The sequence below is a fragment of the Archocentrus centrarchus genome, unplaced genomic scaffold (assembly GCF_007364275.1).
Source record: "Archocentrus centrarchus isolate MPI-CPG fArcCen1 unplaced genomic scaffold, fArcCen1 scaffold_57_ctg1, whole genome shotgun sequence".
In the NCBI taxonomy this organism is placed as follows: Eukaryota; Metazoa; Chordata; class Actinopteri; order Cichliformes; family Cichlidae; genus Archocentrus; species Archocentrus centrarchus.
In genome coordinates this window covers 1,057,463-1,077,066 of record NW_022060278.1, presented here as the reverse complement: position 1 = coordinate 1,077,066, position 19,604 = coordinate 1,057,463, and the positions used below count along the sequence as shown (strand labels likewise).

At 43.3% G+C, this 19,604-nt stretch overlaps 1 pseudogene; it reads right to left on the bottom strand.

The window, feature by feature from the left end:
* Positions 1-9,994: 9,994 nt before the first annotated feature.
* LOC115777559 (obscurin-like) overlaps positions 9,995-19,604 on the bottom strand; it is a 698,358-nt pseudogene continuing 688,748 nt past the window's right edge.

Here is a 19,604-nt window from a genome sequence, read left to right as displayed (position 1 = left end):
ATTGTAGAATTTATTGAGTTTGGGAATTCATGTTTTCTTTGTTTCTCCCTGTTGATGTTCATGTGTGTCCTTAATATTACACACATTTAGCATGTCTTGGTTGTTGAATATATTTCTTTAAACGGTATCTTTTGTCAAGTTTGCATTACACAATAGTCACTTTTGCGCCTTGAATCTTGCACCTGATTAGGTATGAAAATACTAAAACTAATACTGAAACTAACTGAATTAGAGAAAAAAAGTAAAAACTAACTAAAACTAAACGATAATGTAAAATCCAAAACTATTATAACCCTGCTCTACACACATATCCTGCTGTGTGTATATGTCCATCAATGATGTAGGAGTCCTGTGCAGTCCCATCAGGTAGCAGCTCATAACTGTAGGATTTCTCTGATAGATCAGGAACAGCTTTATACCAGTAGAAGCTCCATCCTGCAGACGGATGTTCAACCTCACAGTTCAGAGTTACTGAGGCTCCAGGACTCAGCCATGATGGAGACACAGTGACGACAGGTTCTGTTGGAAAGTAATTAATTGTTCACTCTCATTATTTTCTCGCTGCTCTTTTCATTGGTTGTTGTTTCTATTTGAAGACTTTTATTGATTCTATTATATTTTAACCCGGTGTTGCAAAACAATTTTATGAAATAAAAAATGATTTTTTTGCAAACAGTTTTGGTAACTATTAACTAGTGATTGATTACTACTAGGAACAGTACCTGTCCCCAGTATAACCATTTATAATCAGATCTAATCTCAGCCTTCACTGGTTGATGATGGCTCTCTTACAGCTATAGCAGAGAAGCTTTGCTGAGTTACTGTTAATAGTCACAGCTCAGTAATAATAATTGTTTCACATGTAACTCCAAGAATGCAGAGCAGCTTTCTGGGTCTGTAATGAATGTAATGTTTTACCAGGCAAACGTGTTAAAAGAAATATTTTCTAGTGCTGGTCGGTTCCTGAATCACCAAAGTTAATGAGTCAAATCTTCCTGAATGTGAATCATGAATCATGAGTTGCCATTGTTCCCAATTGCTTCCACTTTGTTATAATACCACTAACAGCTGACTGTAAAATATTTAGTAGTGAGGAAATTTCATGACTGAATGTATTGCATCTTACCACACTGCCACGCTAGAATTCACTGAGCTCCTGAGAGCGACCCATTCTTTCACAAATGTTTGTAGACGCAGTCTGCATGCCTAGGTGCTGGTTTTATACACCTGTGACCATGGAAGTGACTGGAACACCTGGATTTAATGAGCTGGATGGGTGAGTGAGTACTTTTGGCAATAACGTGTATTTCTGAGGGTAAGCATCATACCTAGTGGGAGGAGCAACTGGTTTAAAGGGAGGCTGTTACAGCAAGGGTAATTTGTGTATGGCCACTAAGGCTGCTGAGTTATGAAGGAACTCAGTTCAGTAACTTTGACCTTCTATATAGAGTATATATAGTGTTTTTCCCCACTTTTAGTTTTTGTCAATTTTTATTTATTTATTTATTTATTTGTAAATACTCCTTGTTTTACACTTTGAGAGGTGACAAAAACAATGACATGCTAAGAACATCGTCTGTGCCTTCATTCTTTGCTTCACCTGTTGGGAGAAGTTTAAGAAAGAACCCTGCAGCATCCACACTGGATCAAAATTATACATACAGCCCCAAATACATACACAGCCACTAAAATTTGGTTAAATGCCCCTTAGTGAGTTGCACCCTCAACCAGACACTTTTGGTAGCCAGCAAGAAGCTTCAGGCACAATTCTGGATAGACTCTTGTCATTGTGGCCAAATAGCTCAATCTTTCTCATCTGAACATAAGATCTGACCATCTTTAGAAAGCATTTGGCTCGTCCATGTGAGCCGCTGCTAATGTCAGTCAAGCTTGAAGGTGTTGATTTTGAAGCAGGAGCTTCTTTCTTGATCAGCACCCTCCCAGTCCATGGTGATGTAAAACTCACTTCACTGAGGGCAGTGATGCTGGTGTTCCAGCAGATGAGCATTGGTGGTTCTTGGGTTGTTCCTACATCCTAAACAAATTTCCTCTCAATTTGGGTCTTCTTCCAATACTTGGCAAAGTGGAACTACCAGTTGGAGTCAATCATGATCACTAATGAGAAGTTAATAGGCCTTGGCCAGTTCAAAGAAATTGTTAAAGCCGCCAAACTACCATGGCATTCATGCCCATGAGGAGAGGATAAAACCTTTTGATCACAATTGTAAGCTTTCATAGAGCTATCTAAGGCTGCAACAATTTATCGAGTAACTCAATTATAATAGTTTAATGCACAACTCTGTAGAGCTCACCATGTAAACATGAGTCTTTTACACACATTAGTGACTAAAAAATGAGCTGCAATAATGTATTCAGGGACATGCGCATGAATAAAGAGTATTACAACATTAAGCCCATGCAGCCTCCAGTTTTCCAAACCAAACAACCGATAACACAACAGCAGTAGTGAAAATGCTGTTATAGTTTAACGTGGAGTCTGTTTACACACAGACGGTGAAGAGCAAAGATGTGAGCTCAGGTGGAGTGATCTAGTGTCCAAAACAGCAGTGCCTGTTCCTGTAATCACCATTAAAACCTTTACTGGGGGGTTGCCAGGTTGGCTCAGCGGAGGACCATGCATGCCACATGCCAGTGGTGCCTGCGGCCCAGGTTTGTGTCTGACCTGTGGCCCTTTCCTGCATCTGTATGTCTCTCCCAACATTCCTGTTTAATTTTAATTTTAAAAATTCAAAGTTTAAAGTCTTCCTCAGCTTAGCAGTTAGCACAGATCACATAATGATCATCAGAAATATAAGAATAAAACTCACCAGTTTCTTCCACAGTGATTTCATTGCTGTCCACAGAGAAGAAAGCTGGATCTCCTCTCCCTCCTCTGCAGTGGTACAGACCTCCTTGTGAGACTCTAATATCTCTGTTTGCTTCATTTCCTCTCATGAGCTGAGCTTCAGAAGAGACTGAATCACGTCTGAACCAGTCAAACTTCCAGCCAGCAGAGCCCTCCACAGAGCAGCTCAGTGTCACGCTGCCCCCTGCTGGTATGATTGAGCTTTGTGCTGTCAGTGTGGCTCTGGGTTTACCTGCTGCTGTTGAGTTGAAAGGAAAAAGGTGATTAGATTGTCACTTGGATGGAGGACTGCATCATATTTACACCTGCCCTACGTGCACACATCATTTTTAACTTTGTCCATCACAGATTTTTTGCTGCACAGCAGAGAAGTTGCTCTGACTTGTTTTGCTCTCTTCACTGTGAATAAAAAGCTCTTCTTAAGGTTAAGTTGTTGCCAGAATTAAAACAAAATAGTTTACCAAGCAACAAAAAAGAAAAACTACAAAGTTGTAATAAGTGGCCTTATTTAGATAATTGGGATGAAAAATCTCCAACTTACACGATACAGTCAGTGTGATGGTATCACTCCACTCACAGAGTACACAGAGTCTTAATACCATGTAAACAACTTAAATTTGTAGGCCTTCGTAAAATGCTCTCATATTAAATATTGTTTTTATTTCTCTTCTATAAATGACTCATTATTTTGGGAGTTGGCTTAAGTCTGCTTTGCTTTCATGAAGATGCTGACTTTGAGTTGAACAAGCACATCAGCAGAGAGAAAAACAAAGTCAGTGAGTGTAATTAAAACAAAATCTGAAACACTTTTTAAAGCTCAGACTCAGCATTTATTTTCCACACAGAAACAGATCTAAACAACACCACACAGAAAAGGTAAATATGTAATTTCATACTCTTGTGAACTAATCTGATACTTTTATGACTTTCTGGAAAGTGGATCCTCTGTTCAAAGAAGCTCACTGAGTTCAACTTTAAATAAATTGTATCAAACCGAAACAGAGTGAGGATGTGATTTAGAGTGGTACAGGAGACGGGAAATTAGAGAACAATATTATACATATTTTATAAAAAGAAAGCACAGAGAAAAAATCCTCACCTTTATCATTTCCATAGCAGAGTGTACTGAGCACTGAAACAAAGATTGAAACCTCATCTGAGATTATCAAAGATGAACTAAAACATCTTTTATAAATGAATAGTTCATGCTCATAAAAAAATGTCACTGCATATGTATTATAATTTGGTGGATAGGCTGAAACATGAAAACAAATATTAATGATAAATTTATTAATCATAAAAATCACAAAGACGCTCAGATGAAGGTCAAACAGGTGATGCTCTGAAAGTCTCACAAAGGAGAAACATGTTCATGAATCAGTGCCATTCAAACCATGGCAGGAATCTACTTACTCAATAACCCCGTCATGCAGAGCAAAGAGTGCCCCATCCTCACATCCACCCTGCTGCTCTCTGATCTCAGTGTTCTACTTTGCATAAATAATAAAAGGCGAACAAAGACGAGCTGCATTTCTTCTTCTTCTGTCTTTATTCTCTCTCTTCTTCTTTTCCTTTCACGCCCACCTCAAACAGCTCCTGTTGCTCTGACCTCAGCAGCTGGGTGATGTTTTTACCTTTCCTGTTTATTGCAAGCATAAATGTTGTTACCGTTCTCTATAATATACAAAGGTGTTTGCAGGTCACAGTTTTCAGTTTTCTTCTTTAGAAACTCTTGTGTGATTTTTGAAGTGTCCTGTGAATCATTATCATGCTGCAATATTCCTCTTCGGCAGGCTTTGGGAGTTCTGGTATATCCACAGGCATTCATGGTGCCATCTATAAATGTCATCTCCCCAACACTCAGCTCCTTGTACCTCCACTTATGGTCCTGTTCTGGACCCCAGCTGAACAAATTAATTTTGGTCTCATCTGATCAAAGTGTCCTCAAGGTTCTTTTCATCTTCTTCAGTAAATCTCAGTGTTACAGGTTTATTTGTTCTTTGTGTGACCTGTCCAAGAAACACTTTTGCTTCCATCAGGCTGCATAAAAACATGTAGGCTTGTATTTTATGTGACTGTTCGCTCAAATATTATCATGCAGTACCATCATATGTAACATACTTTACATGTCTGGCATTTAATTTTCAAATGTTTTATCTTCCATCCTTTTCTCAACTAAAATAAATAAATACATACTTAAATAAACAAACAAGATTTACAGCCTAATATTTTAATTATTGGAACATCTTCTAAGTTTAAACATTTGATGTTTTCTGTGTTCTGTTGTGAATAAGATTTGGGTCTATAACATTTGCAAATCATTGCACTCTGTTTTGATTGACATTTTAAACAGCGTGCTGATATTTTCTGAATTGTGTTTGTATTTTGATGCAAACATTTGCACATCAACAAGAATGTGGGACTACATGCTCCAAAAATAATAATAATCCAATTAAAGAATTTTGTTACTAAATTGAATCAATAATCATGTCCTCACTCCATCCATCCATTCTCTTCCACTTATCCCAGCATATTGCCCTGTGACAGCATTATCCCAGCTGTCACAGGGCAATAGGCAGGGTACACCCTGTACAGGTCGCCAGCCTGTCACAGGGCCAACACAGAGAGACCGACAACCATTCACACCTGTGGGCAATTCAGAGTGACCAGTTAACCTAACCCCAGTAACTGCATGTCTTTGGACTGTGGGAGGAAACTGGAGTACCTGGAGAAAACCCACACAGACATGTGGAGAACATGCAAACTCCACACAGAAAGGCCCTGGCCAAGGTGGATTCAAACCTAGACCTTCTATCTGTGAAGCAGCATTGCTTAACCACCATGCTACCATGCTGCCCCATGTTCTCAATATAAACCAAAATAATTGTGATAATCAATTTTTAAGTTTTGGTTTTTTTTAACCATAATCATGCAGCTCTCATTAATGGTGAGTATAGCAATTAAAGTACAATTCATATAACACAATACCCACCCCAAATCTTCTATGTGCCAATTCTACGCTGGAGTAGATACCACAGAGAGTTATCATACTCCATCATAAATTACTAGATCAGAAAAACTTGATATTTTATTGTTTTTTAAAAACTGTAAAAGATGATTTTATATTTATTTTAAAAATTAGATTCACAGAAACAGATCATATAATCTGGATATATTTTATTCAGTTTATGTACTCTGATAGCATCCACTATAAGACAAATGGAAAAAAAAGAAAAACATTTGAAGAAATATGAATTATATGTGATTTTTTTTGTTTGTTTGCAAATGCTGAAATACTATGAATGCCACAAACACAGCAAATAGTGTGAATAGCACAACTTTACATGGGGATGAGAAGAAATAAGGGAAGTATCTCCATGTTGTCAGCAGAAGCAATGCCAGGCTACAGCACACGACAAGCTAACTGATTTGACAGTAAGATGCATTAACCTGCCTATCAGATCATTGTGGCCCAATTTAACCCCAACCTTGTGTGTGTGTGTGTGTGTGTGTGTGTGTGTGTGTGTGTGTGTGTGTGTGTGTGTGTGTGTGTGTGTGTGTGTGTGTGTGTGTGTGTGTGTGTGTGTGTGTGTATGTGTCAGTTGCTGCCAATATGAACGAAAATCTCTGAGGACTGTTTCCAGCTCCTTGTTGAATGTATGACATGGAGAATTAAGGCAATACTGAAGGTAAAAGTGGGTCCAACCAGTGAGCAAAGTGTACTTACTAAAGTGTCTGATGAGTGTGTGTAAATAAACCTGAAATATAAAAGATAAACAAAACTTAAAGCATGTTAAACAATGCTGTGATATTCATGTTCATCTCGCTCTCTGACTGCAGAGCTGGGAGGCTTTCACACCTGACTTCAGGCTGAATTTAAAATAATTAACGGTGCTGCTCTCTGACACTCTGAATTCCACAAACCAGCTGCCTGGCTTTTAAAAGTGGGGACAAAGACTGCTACAAAGAGGCCAAGTACAGGTTTAGCAAGGAAGTGGCCACTGCTAGATCACATCACTCTGAGAATATACAGCAGCAGATCTCAGAGAACGACGCGGCCTCTGTATGGAAAGGTTTTAGGCAGATTACCAACTACAAGCCTAAAACCCCCCACTCCACAGACGACCTACAAACTGCAAATAGACTGAACGAGTTCTATTGTCGTTTTGATGGTCAGTTCAGCAGCCTTCACACCTCCACCAGTCCCAACTACAATACAGCCAACACAAATATTCACCCCCCAACCTCCCCCACTCCCCACACCTCAGAGAAGCCCACATCATCAAGGACTCCCACCCCAGAGTCCCCCTCCTCCCCCACCCCCACAGTCTTTTGTATTCAGGAGGACCAGGTGCTAAAGCAGTTCAGGAGTGTCAAAGCTCGCAAAGCTCCAGGTCCAGATGGTGTCTCACCTGCCACACTGAGACACTGTGCTAACGAGCTTGCCCCATTGTTCACGAACATCTTCAACTCCTCACTGGAGGCTTGCCACGTGCCTGTCTGCTTTAAAACCGCTACCATTGTTCCTGTCCCCAAGAAGCCAAGGATCACTGGACTAAATGACTACAGACCTGTGGCACTGACTTCTGTGGTCATGAAGTCATTTGAGCGTCTGGTGCTGTCCCACCTCAAGTCCCTCACAGCCCCCCTTCTGGACCCCTTGCAGTTTGCCTACAGAGCCAACAGGTCTGTGGACGACGCCATCAACCTGACTCTGCACTTCATCCTACAGCATCTGGACTCCCAGGGAACCTACGCCAGGATCCTGTTTGTGGACTTCAGCTCTGCCTTCAACACCATCATCCCTGATCTCCTCCAAGAAAAGCTGTCCCAGATGAACGTGCCTGATCCCATCTGCAGGTGGATCACTGACTTCCTGACGAACAGGAAGCAGCACGTGAGGCTGGGGAAGAATGTCTCGGACTCCCGGACCATCAGCACTGGCACTCCTCAGGGCTGTGTCCTCTCTCCTCTGCTCTTCTCCCTGTATACCAACTGCTGCACCTCTGACCACCAGTCTGTCAAGCTTATTAAGTTTGCAGACGACATGACTCTCATCGGACTTATCTCAGACGGGGACGAGTCGGCCTACAGGATGGAGGTCAAACGTCTGGCGTCCTGGTGCAGCCACAATAACCTGGTACTGAATGCCCAGAAGACAGTGGAGATTATAGTGGACTTTAGGAAGCACACAGCCCCTCTACCCTCCATCATCCTGACTGACACCCCCATCACCACAGTGGACTCTTCTCGCTTCCTGGGAACTACCATCACCCAGGACCTCAAGTGGGAGCCCACCATCACCTCTGTCATCAAAAAGGCCCAGCAGAGGATGTACTTCCTGCGGCAGTTGAAGAAATTCAACTTGCCAGCAAGGACCATGGTGCAGTTCTATACTGCCATCATTGAGTCCATCCTCACCTCCTCCATCACTGTGTGGTACGCTGGAGCCACCACTAGGGACAAACAGAGACTACAGCGCGTTGTGCACTCTGCTGAGAAGGTGATTGGCTGTAACCTCCCATCTCTCCAGGACCTGTACACCTCCAGGACACTGGGGCGTGCAGGTCGGATCACAGCCGACCACTCTCACCCTGGGCACAGACTTTTTGACCCTCTCCCCTCAGGCAGGAGGCTACGGTCCATACGGACCAGAACCTCCCGCCATAAGAACAGTTTCTTCCCCTCTGCTGTTGGACTCATGAACAATTACCCTAAGACTGTTACTACCACCCTCCACAAACGCTGATGACCCTATGTCTATGCACCTGTCTGATTGCACTGATGTACATATTAGTGGAATATAGTTTACATTCTTCTATCTTTTAATTAGTCTCTGCACTGTATATTTTGTAATTTTGTAATATTGTGCTATAGTTATAGCTCTAATATCTCTGTATATTTGCAATTTGTATACTTGTATATTGTCTTATAGTTTTTATACTTATTTGTTTCTTTCTGTAAGCACGAAGTACCGCAGCAATTTCCTAATGCTGTGAACCTGTTCACCCATATGGCAATAAAAACCTTCTGATTCTGATTCTGATTCTGATTCTTAACACAAACAGTTTGTCCAACACTGAAGTTTAACATCAGCCTCCTCCAGTGGAAGCTCTTGTTCACCTCGAGCCAACGCGTGTTGTTACAAACTGTTTCAGTGGCTGTGATGTTGGTTTGTGGATCATTTTATACAGCAAACCAAAATCAGCCACAAACATAAAACGTTCAAATGTTAAAAAATGAAACTTTCCACCAAACTACAGATGTGTAAAGTGGTTAAAAAACACGCAAAAAACATTAAACATATTCATCAGCTTGCATATTACAGTAATTATCATGTTCCTTTTTACCTAATGGAAATCTTTAGACAGATACAGTAAAACTATTTGCTGGTATTCATACTAGTACTTCCTCACTTTGGTCTCACTGCTGTTGGAACAGGATACACTCAAAGTTTTAAAATAGAATAGTAAATCTAGATGACATTATCCTCTAAGTATAAAACAAATGTGTAGCCATCATCAAATTAAAAATGAACTAATATTTTTTCATGAAATAGTAAAATATCTCAGTTTAATCATTTGATATGTTTTTTATGTTCTCTTGTGAATAAGATGAGTTTGAGATTTGAAAATCATTGTTTTTGTTTACAATTTGCACAGCATCCAAACATTTACAGAATTGAAGCTGTATTTATATTGATTTTGTAAAAATAACAATTGTGAAAACAGCTGCTGATGAAATTCTCACTGTGCTCCTTGAATTCCTTGTTTCCTCTCTCCTGTTTGCTAAGAACATAAAACATCTGCTAAACAGAAGACTCAAACATACATATAAAATACAAAAAATACAAAAGCTTTAACAATGGCTAGAAAACAACTGACTGTAGAACATGGATTTCAAATTCTATAAGTGTAGAATTAAGGAAATAAGGAAATAATATCACTCTTTGTAATCATACTGTTCGTTTCAATGTGATTATATTAAATAATAATAATCTATATGATTATTTAATATTATCTTCTAACCATAAAACAAACAAAACAAAACAAAAAGATGATGTCTGATATTTGTGGAGCAGAGGAGCCAGAGCGGCTTCATCAAATGCTTCTTTTGGCTTTGCTGCTGCAGCTCTCCTCACTGACCTGTAAGACAACCACAAACAGACAAAGTGATTTCCAGCATGTAAAGATATTCTGGGCTGAAGCCGTTTAATAATGTGAAGAATAAATCAGCCTGCATGGCAGCATAATTACAGAGAGAGCTTCCTGATTGGACTTCAGAATAAACGTCTGCATCAGCTGCAGGACTCGATGTTCCTGTGAATGAAAAGATCATTTAAAACAACTGACTGTAAGATCATAATTAAACACAATAATATAATTATCCAGGAGGAGGACGACTGATGTCTCCACTAATGCAGCTCAAAGGACACTCAGCAGATCACATACCCCCCCACCCCAAACTTTCTGTGATGGTACTACACTGCAATAGATACCAGTCAGATGAATTATGAATACATAAATAGAAACTACAAATAAACATATTGAAGAATATTCAGTGGAGGTGATGCAGACTGTAGCACCCCACCGCTTTATATTGTGTTCTGACCGGGAACCCCAGGATTGACCAAACTAGGTGGGGTGTGGGTCCGATGCAAAGTGGATACCACGAAGGTTCACTTGTGGACAATGATGTGATGACTATTAAGAAACTTAAATCACACACTATTTAAAATAACACTGACTCAGACGACTCTTTAACTCCAAAACTGAACATTTACTGAACGTGAACGCAAGATAGAAAACCACACTTTTAAATGCAAAATGTAAGACACAAATGAAACTCTAAAACACTTGTATTCTTATAATACCAGTAAAAATATTGAACTCAACCTTAGCTTTTCCCAATCAGTCCGAATGGATTAGGCTTATAAGGGTTAATTCTGACTACTCCGTCATTCAAATATACACAGTCACTTAACAGTACTCATACATGGGCCCCACACACACGCTCGCATTCACACAAACGTTGCAGGCCTGATTGTTGTGTGCTGCAGCACAGTGGCGAAACTCCTCTTCACTCACCGATAGCCGCACCAGAAACGTCTGACTTACAGTTCCGCGTTGCGAACCAGCTCACCCTCTCGTCCCCTCCGGACGACAGTCAACCAGTTCTCGTCTGCAGTCTGTTTCCGCTCACCACTCGCCACCGACAGGGCAAAGAAGATGGCGCTCGTCACCACGACGAGCTCCTGCTAGCCGTTAGCTGCTAGCCGCCGATGCTGATGCCTCGCTCTGAATCACCGTCGTCTGCGGCTGCACAGCTGTCGGGCAGGCGGTTTCCCAACGCCTCCTACTAACAGTCACTGGATAGTATTTACTAGTCAGTTCTCTTCTGTTAGTTTATCGTGTGCTAGCGCGCTCCGAGCCAACACTGCTGCGTCCATTCTCCGTTTTTCTCTCTTCTCCTCCCCCTTCCTCTCTCATCACACCCAGCCAAATACAACAGGTAGACATGCACAGACCACCTTCACTGACCACTCAGAAAATACGAACTAAGAGTGTTAGCTCTGTTACATTCAGCAACTTTGTAAGAAAACATTATATTTACATAACATTATTCCTCTTCCATTACACAATACACATTATATGCAAAGTACATTACACTCCTGTTAACTTTGCTTTTATGTTCAAAGGAATTAAGCTTATTTAATCCCCATTTTTCCATCCGGGCTACACCCTCCCCCTTCTAGAATGTTTTGATGTCCCCATCAAACCAACAGCTTAGCTAATTTGAATCTCCATGCACTGTCTAGTGAGATTCAATTTAACGCAGGAAGGGCATAAGGCCATAGGGTGACACCAGAGGGTCTGGCAGGGGTGGCATCGTGAATCTCTGTACGTGCCGCTTCCAACCAGCACTCCCTGGCTCAATACCGTTAAGGGCTGATCAGATGGTCTTCCCAGTTCATCATAACTCAGTCTGACAACTGGCTTCTTGACTCTCTTTGTGCGTTCCGTTGGAGGGTCCCTGTCTTCCAGTAGCACCTCCCTCTCCACTGCTACTGCCTGTAAGTCAGTAACTGTACCTTCCTCAGAGTTGTGAAGCAGATTTGGGGAGTCGAGAGCTTCTGGAGTTGAGTCACCCTCCTCCAGTTCAGGAGATGAAACTTCTAGAGGAACTACGCTTGGGGCTTGACCTTGGCCTCGGTCTCTCAACAACAGACCTGGCCGTGTCAGAAGTTTCTCACAGTCCATATGTAATGATCGTGATGGGCCTGCATATTCACATTCAGACTCTGAGGAGAACATGGCATATTCCTGATCTACAGTTTGTTTGGTCGCTGCGAGTCTCCTTTGGGATCTTGTGACCGGTGTCTGAAATGATTCGGGCTCAGTGTCGTTTGGCAGTCTCACTAGATAGCCAATCGGTAGTAAGTGGTTGCGGTGTACTGTCTTTTCTACCCCCAGTCCCTTCTCAGGTTTTACTCTGTAGACTGGTAGGTTGGGAAATTTCTCCACCACGACATATGGTGTAGGTCGCCACTTACTTTTCAACTTGTGTTTGCCGGTAACACCCAAGTTTCTCAGTAGTACTCGGTCTCCTTTTCCCAGAGTCTGCTCTTTCACATGTTTATCATGAGCTTTCTTGTTTCTCTGATGACTCTTGTCAGATGCTTGTGTTGCAAGGTGGTATGCTTGACGCAGATCAGCTTTCAGCTTAGCCACGTACTTGTGATGTGACAAACTCTTTTGATCCTCATCCAGTGCACCAAAACAGATGTCCACAGGTAGACGCGCCTCCCTGCCAAACATGAGCAGGTAGGGCGAGTACCCTGTTGCTTCGTTTTGAGTGCAATTGTAAGCATGCACCAAATGACTGAGACTCTGACCCCATTTCTGCTTTTGCTTCGGATCTAGGGTTCCGAGCATAGACAGCAGCGTACGGTTAAATCTCTCTGGTTGCGGATCTCCTTGAGGATGGTAGGGCGTTGTCCTAGACTTCCGAATCCCGAACATTTTGAGAAGATCTTGAATGAGTTTGCTCTCAAAATCCCGACCTTGATCAGAATGTATCCGTGCCGGAAGTCCATAGTGCACAAAGTATTTCTCACAGAGAATCTTGGCAACTGTGGACGCCCGTTGATCTTTGGCCGGAAAAGCTTGGGCATATCTGGTAAAATGATCGGTTACTACAAGGATGTTGGCATACCCCTGGGAATCTGGTTCCAAGGACAGAAAGTCTATGCATACCAGATCAAGTGGTCCGCTACTGGTAATCTGGTTTAATGGTGCAGCTCTTTGGGGCTGAGCTTTACGCGTGATACATCTACCACAGTTTCTTATGTACTGCTCTACTTCCGCACACATTTTGGGCCAGTAGAATCGATCCCGTATGAGTTTAACAGTCTTGTCCACTCCTAGATGACCGGACTCATCGTGCAGCGACTTCAGAACCATGGCAACCAGCTCCCTTGGTAACACTAGCTGATATACCTCATTACCAGATTGCCTCTGCACCTTTCTGTAAAGCAGATCATCTCGGATCACCAACTTATTGGCTTCTCTCTGAAGCAGTACGGCTTCTGAGTTGGCCTCCTTGTCTGGTGAAAACAGGAATTCTCCATTCACAGATTTCTTGACTGGAGCAATCACTGGATCATTATCTTGCACTTTAATAAGTTCTGCCTTACTTATCTGGGTCAAAGCACTGTGGTCCAATCGAGTGGGGAAAACAAAACACTCTGGGAGTGCCTCAGGGGAAACCCCTAATGACTCGGCATATCCCATGTTCCCTCCTGCCGACTTTCTGCAGGAGATTTGCTTGCAGAGGGCTTTGACACTGTCGAGGGGCATTGTTTTCCACTCGGGGCTCTCCGATGGCAGAGGATTGCGTGACAGTGAGTCAGCATCAATATTAGTGCTTCCAGGTCGGTACTGTAAAGTGAAATCGTAAGTTGAGAGGGCAGCCAGCCAACGATGACCAGTGGCATTGAGCTTGGCTGTGGTCAGAATATACGTGAGGGGATTATTATCGGTCCTCACCGTGAACTGAGCACCATACAAGTAATCGTGAAACTTGTCCACTACTGCCCATTTCAACGCCAGGAATTCAAGTTGGTGCACCGGGTAGTTCTTTTCCGAGGAACTGAGCTTTCGGCTAGCAAACGCCACAGGTCGCAAACCTTCAGGATGTTCTTGATTGAGTACTGCGCCCAAACCATGAAGGCTGGCATCTATGTGTAACACATAGGGCTTGGATGGATCGGCGAAAGCCAGAACGGGTGCATTTGTGAGACAGTGTTTAATCTTTTGAAAAGCCTCTGTGCAAGCAGGACCCCACCTATCTCCAAAGGGTTGATTTACACTGTAATAGGTCTTTTCTGGGACTTTAGCAGTTTTCTTCTTTCTCTGAGTGGGTGGGTAACCTTTGCAGAGCTCGGTGAGTGGTCTGACTTGAATAGAGTAGTTTTTTATAAAGCGACGGTAGTACCCACAGAACCCCAAGAATGACTGCAGTGATGGAAGGTCAGTGGGTTGCTTCCAGCGAGTTACTGCTTCCACTTTGCTTGGGTCGGTGGCAATACCATTTTCAGACACTATGTGTCCTACATATGTCACTTGAGGTCTGCAGAACTGACATTTGTCTATTGCCAACTTCAGTCCAGTCTCTTCCAGTCTGTCAAGGACCTTGAACAGTCTTTGTTCATGTTCTTCTAAGGTTTTTCCAAACACTATTAAATCATCCAAATACACTATGACCTCAAGCATGTGCATGTCCCCAACCGCTTTTTCCATTACTCTCTGGAAGGTTGCTGGGGCTCCTGTTATCCCTTGGGGCATCCTTTCGAATTGGTAAAATCCCAAAGGGCATATGAAAGCGTTTTTTTCCTTGTCGTCTTCTGCCATTGGGATTTGATAATACCCGCTGCGCAGATCCAGGACTGAAAACCATCTGCTTCCAGACAAACAGTCCAAGGCCTCGTCAATTCGAGGAATGGTGTACTGATCAGGAATAGTTCTGCGGTTCAGTGTTCGATAGTCCACACACATCCGCAACTTCCCCGTTTTCTTTCGTGCCAATACGATGGGTGACGCATAGGAACTCCTTGATTCCTTTATTACTCCTGCAGCCAGTAGTCCTTGAAGGTGACGGCGCAAATCATCCAGATCAGCAGGGGCCACACGGCGAGACCGTTCTCTGAAGGGGGTGTCGTCATTTAGTCGTATATGATGGTGCACTCCTTTAGCCAATCCAACGTCCCCCTCGTCGGTTGAAAACACATTACTTCTCTCTGCAAGTTTCTGTTTCAGCCTCTCTTTCCATTCAGCTGGTACAGGGGAATCCCCAAAGTCGAACAGTGATGGGTCCAGCTGAGATGAAGCTCTTGTGTGTGTGCCAGGGATGTCAGTCACTATATCCACCACATGCAAGTGTGCAACCACAGTACCCATTGGAATGGCAGTGGCTTTGAGGGACTCATTGCGCATAAGAACCAAGAACTTGTCTTTGTCAAGGGTCTTGGAGAACAACACCGTTGGCTGCACTAACACACTTGGGGGAAGAGCATGTGAAGGTGCACGTTCTGTGATCAGGATACTGTCTCCGATCGTGTGTGTTTCTCTGACTTTACAGATGGCTATATGGTTTTTCCCAGCCGGAATAACCAGTGGTCCAGGACCCGTCCACTTTACTTCGGCTACAGGAAAGTCATCATCTGTAGGCAACTCGGACTTAATGGTAGGTAAGGGCTGAGACTGCGAAACGTTCACCTTGGTGGTGCGAACAGTTTTTGGGCTCCCCTCTTTCTGACTTGAAGACAGAGGTCTAATTTTGTGAACATTGGTGCCAACTAGAACAGGTATGGTATCTGAGCAACGAGGATCTGGGCACACTAAAGCAAGAACTGGGACAGCCTCCACGTTCCCTTGGGTCTTTCCAGGCAACTCCAACTCAATTTGGATGTAGCCTCGGTAGGGGTAGCTGGTCTCTGCCTCACTTAGGCCCCAAATATCTAAACCAGTGACAGGTTGGAGAGGCACATGAGGCAAGTACCTTGAATACCAACTGTCGAAAACTATCGTTACCTGAGACCCGCTGTCTAATAGGGCAGTGCAGGTTATGCCATCCACCTTCACACAGGCAGTGGAGGGTGGCCCTACAAGTCCTTCTGGGACACCAGCTGTGTGTACACTCACAGCGCTCCGGTTGACCCCTACATTTGTGGTAGTTTGTTCTTTTGCACTACCAGGAGCTTTCTGGCTTGCTTTCAGTTTCCGTTGGGCATGAAGGAGTTTCTGTATCACTTTTGGGTAGTTCTCTGGGGATTTACATTTGGTGGAAATGTGCCCATCTTCGCCACAGCGATAACAGAAAAAGTCACTGGGATCTCTGAGTGCCGTAGCTCTCTGATGCATGCGCACAGGAGAAGTCTGGTTACGGAGTGGTGACACTACGGGCTCTTTGCTGGGTTTAACAGACATAACTGAGATCTGCTTTCTTAGTTTCACCACTTCTTTCTTTAAAGCTTGAATGTTGTTGTTCTCTTCCAAGCTGTTGGGCTCTGCCTCATCCGTGGGTGGAAACTCAAGGGAAAGGACACATGGAGCCCCTGACGCAGCCGTGAGCCCACTGACTTGGGGTTTGAGGTCTTGGAGCTCAGCTCTAAGATCCTGGACATATGCCCCTGTGGGTACAGTAGCACTTTTGACATGCACAGCTTTTGTGGGGTTAAGTCTACGGCGGGAGGCTTCATACTCTTCTTCAATGCGCACCTCATTCAGCAGCTGCAAGAAAGTAGGTGGATTATCTCTTCGCTCCCTCAAACGCAAACTTAATAACATCATGTCAGACCTTGTGGCTCCTTTAATGAGTTGATCAAGGCGGGCTTTGTCTATGGAAGTCGGGGACAGACCTCCTTTTTTCACTACTTTGTTCAGGGATCTTTCCATCCTTCGCAGAAACTCAGAAAGTTTTTCACCGGGATGCTGGCATAGCATTCTGAATGAGAAGTACAGTTCTTCTCCTGTCTCTGGTGTGTCAAATGTGTTCTCAATCACATCCACGTACCCTTGGGGTGTGGCCTCTGGGTTATTAAAGCGGACGGCCTGCAATATTTCCAGAGCAGGACCTTTTACACTTTCCATTATTCTCATTTTCTTTTCTTTGTCAGGCCGATCATATTCCTCTATCATCAACCGAGCTTGCAATATCCAGTTCTCCAATGGCTCCTCTCCTGGGGGAGTAGGGACAATCCCTGAGAAGGTTCGTAGCCTCCGGTAGTTGCTGGTATCACTTACCGGCTTGGCTGTGCTTTGCAGAAGGTCTCCCACAGCTCTGATGATAGCTTCCGGAGTAGAGGCCTGAAGTGGTGGAACAGAGCCTAACTCTGTTGGTGGCACCTGCAAGTCCTCTGCGAGCACTTGGTCAGCTGACCCTTCCTCCTCCTCTGAATATCCAACAATTCTCCATGGTGCATTACTACCTTCCGGCAGGATGTCTAAGGGAATAGCTTTGGGATTTACTTTCTCTCTGCATTCACACAGTACAGTCAAACATTGACTCTGAGGATCGTACATGCGTCCTCTGACTTTAACACGTCCAAGAACTTTAATGGATTGCAGAGTTCCTTCTATGCGTTCAATCTCAGTGGCTTCGGGAACATCTTTGAGCAGAATGGCATGGGTAGGGTTAATGCCCTCTCCTTTACACCAATGCCGTAACTGTGCCATCCCTCTGGTGTACCAATTTCCCTTCTATTACACAGAGTCTGCTTACTGGTTTCCTCCGAGTTTACCTATAGCTTATTTTCATTTCAGATTATCTCTACTTAAAGAGTTGTCTGAGCCAGTAACAAGGGTAGACTAATATTAGCATTTATCCCAGCGGTGCCTCCATTTTATGTAGCACCCCACCGCTTTATATTGTGTTCTGACCGGGAACCCCAGGATTGACCAAACTAGGTGGGGTGTGGGTCCGATGCAAAGTGGATACCACGAAGGTTCACTTGTGGACAATGATGTGATGACTATTAAGAAACTTAAATCACACACTATTTAAAATAACACTGACTCAGATGACTCTTTAACTCCAAAACTGAACATTTACTGAACGTGAACGCAAGATAGAAAACCACACTTTTAAATGCAAAATGTAAGACACAAATGAAACTCTAAAACACTTGTATTCTTATAATACCAGTAAAAATATTGAACTCAACCTTAGCTTTTCCCAATCAGTCCGAATGGATTAGGCTTATAAGGGTTAATTCTGACTACTCCGTCATTCAAATATACACAGTCACTTAACATTACTCATACATGGGCCCCACACACACGCTCGCATTCACACAAACGTTGCAGGCCTGATTGTTGTGTGCTGCAGCACAGTGGCGAAACTCCTCTTCACTCACCGATAGCCGCACCAGAAACGTCTGACTTACAGTTCCGCGTTGCGAACCAGCTCACCCTCTCGTCCCCTCCGGACGACAGTCAACCAGTTCTCGTCTGCAGTCTGTTTCCGCTCACCACTCGCCACCGACAGGGCAAAGAAGATGGCGCTCGTCACCACGACGAGCTCCTGCTAGCCGTTAGCTGCTAGCCGCCGATGCTGATGCCTCGCTCTGAATCACCGTCGTCTGCGGCTGCACAGCTGTCGGGCAGGCGGTTTCCCAACGCCTCCTACTAACAGTCACTGGATAGTATTTACTAGTCAGTTCCCTTCTGTTAGTTTATCGTGTGCTAGCGCGCTCCGAGCCAACACTGCTGCGTCCGTTCTCCGTTTTTCTCTCTTCTCCTCTCCTTCCTCTCTCATCACACCCAGCCAAATACAACAGGTAGACATGCCCAGACCACCTTCACTGACCACTCAGAAAATACGAACTAAGAGTGTTAGCTCTGTTACATTCAGCAACTTTGTAAGAAAACATTATATTTACATAACATTATTCCTCTTCCATTACACAATACACATTATATGCAAAGTACATTACACTCCTGTTAACTTTGCTTTTATGTTCAAAGGAATTAAGCTTATTTAATCCCCATTTTTCCATCCGGGCTACAAGACTTTACTCACCTGTTTTCTTCTTGTTGTTCTTTTGTTTTTTGTTGACCTCAGCATACATCAGCCTGTCCTCTAAAAGAGAAGATCAGACCTCAGGACACATTTGTTCAGCAGGTTTATGACACAAAGCTGTTGATGCTTCTGGACTTAGAGGTGGATTCAAACTTTTTACAACAACAACACAGTGAAAGGAATTAAAATGACAATCAGTTGTTACACTGACGCCTCAGCTTATGTGTCTGATGTGCATGTGTGTGTTTTGTGACTGTGGTTTGGGTCAGAATCTGTGGATGATGTGATTCAGTAAATCCAGCTGAACAATTGCAGACAGATATCACCAACTTAAAGACTCCCCAAAAACCTAAATGATTGTGACACTTGGACAAAAAATACCATCCTGTACAATAACAACATCATTCTGTATATAAAGCAGACAAACTCACACAAAACTCTGAATGGGCCTCAATGTGTGTAAGATTCAGCTCTGCTGATGTGCAGTGGTCGTATGTAGTAGCTAAGATTGATAAGTAACTAAACTCCATGTTGACCTATAATTACCTGCAACTGTCATATGTGTATGTGTGGCAGGCAGAGTTGGACCCAAATGCAGGACGTGTGAAGCAGAGCTGGACTCAAAACAGCTTTAATGCTGAAATCTTCTCACAAGATA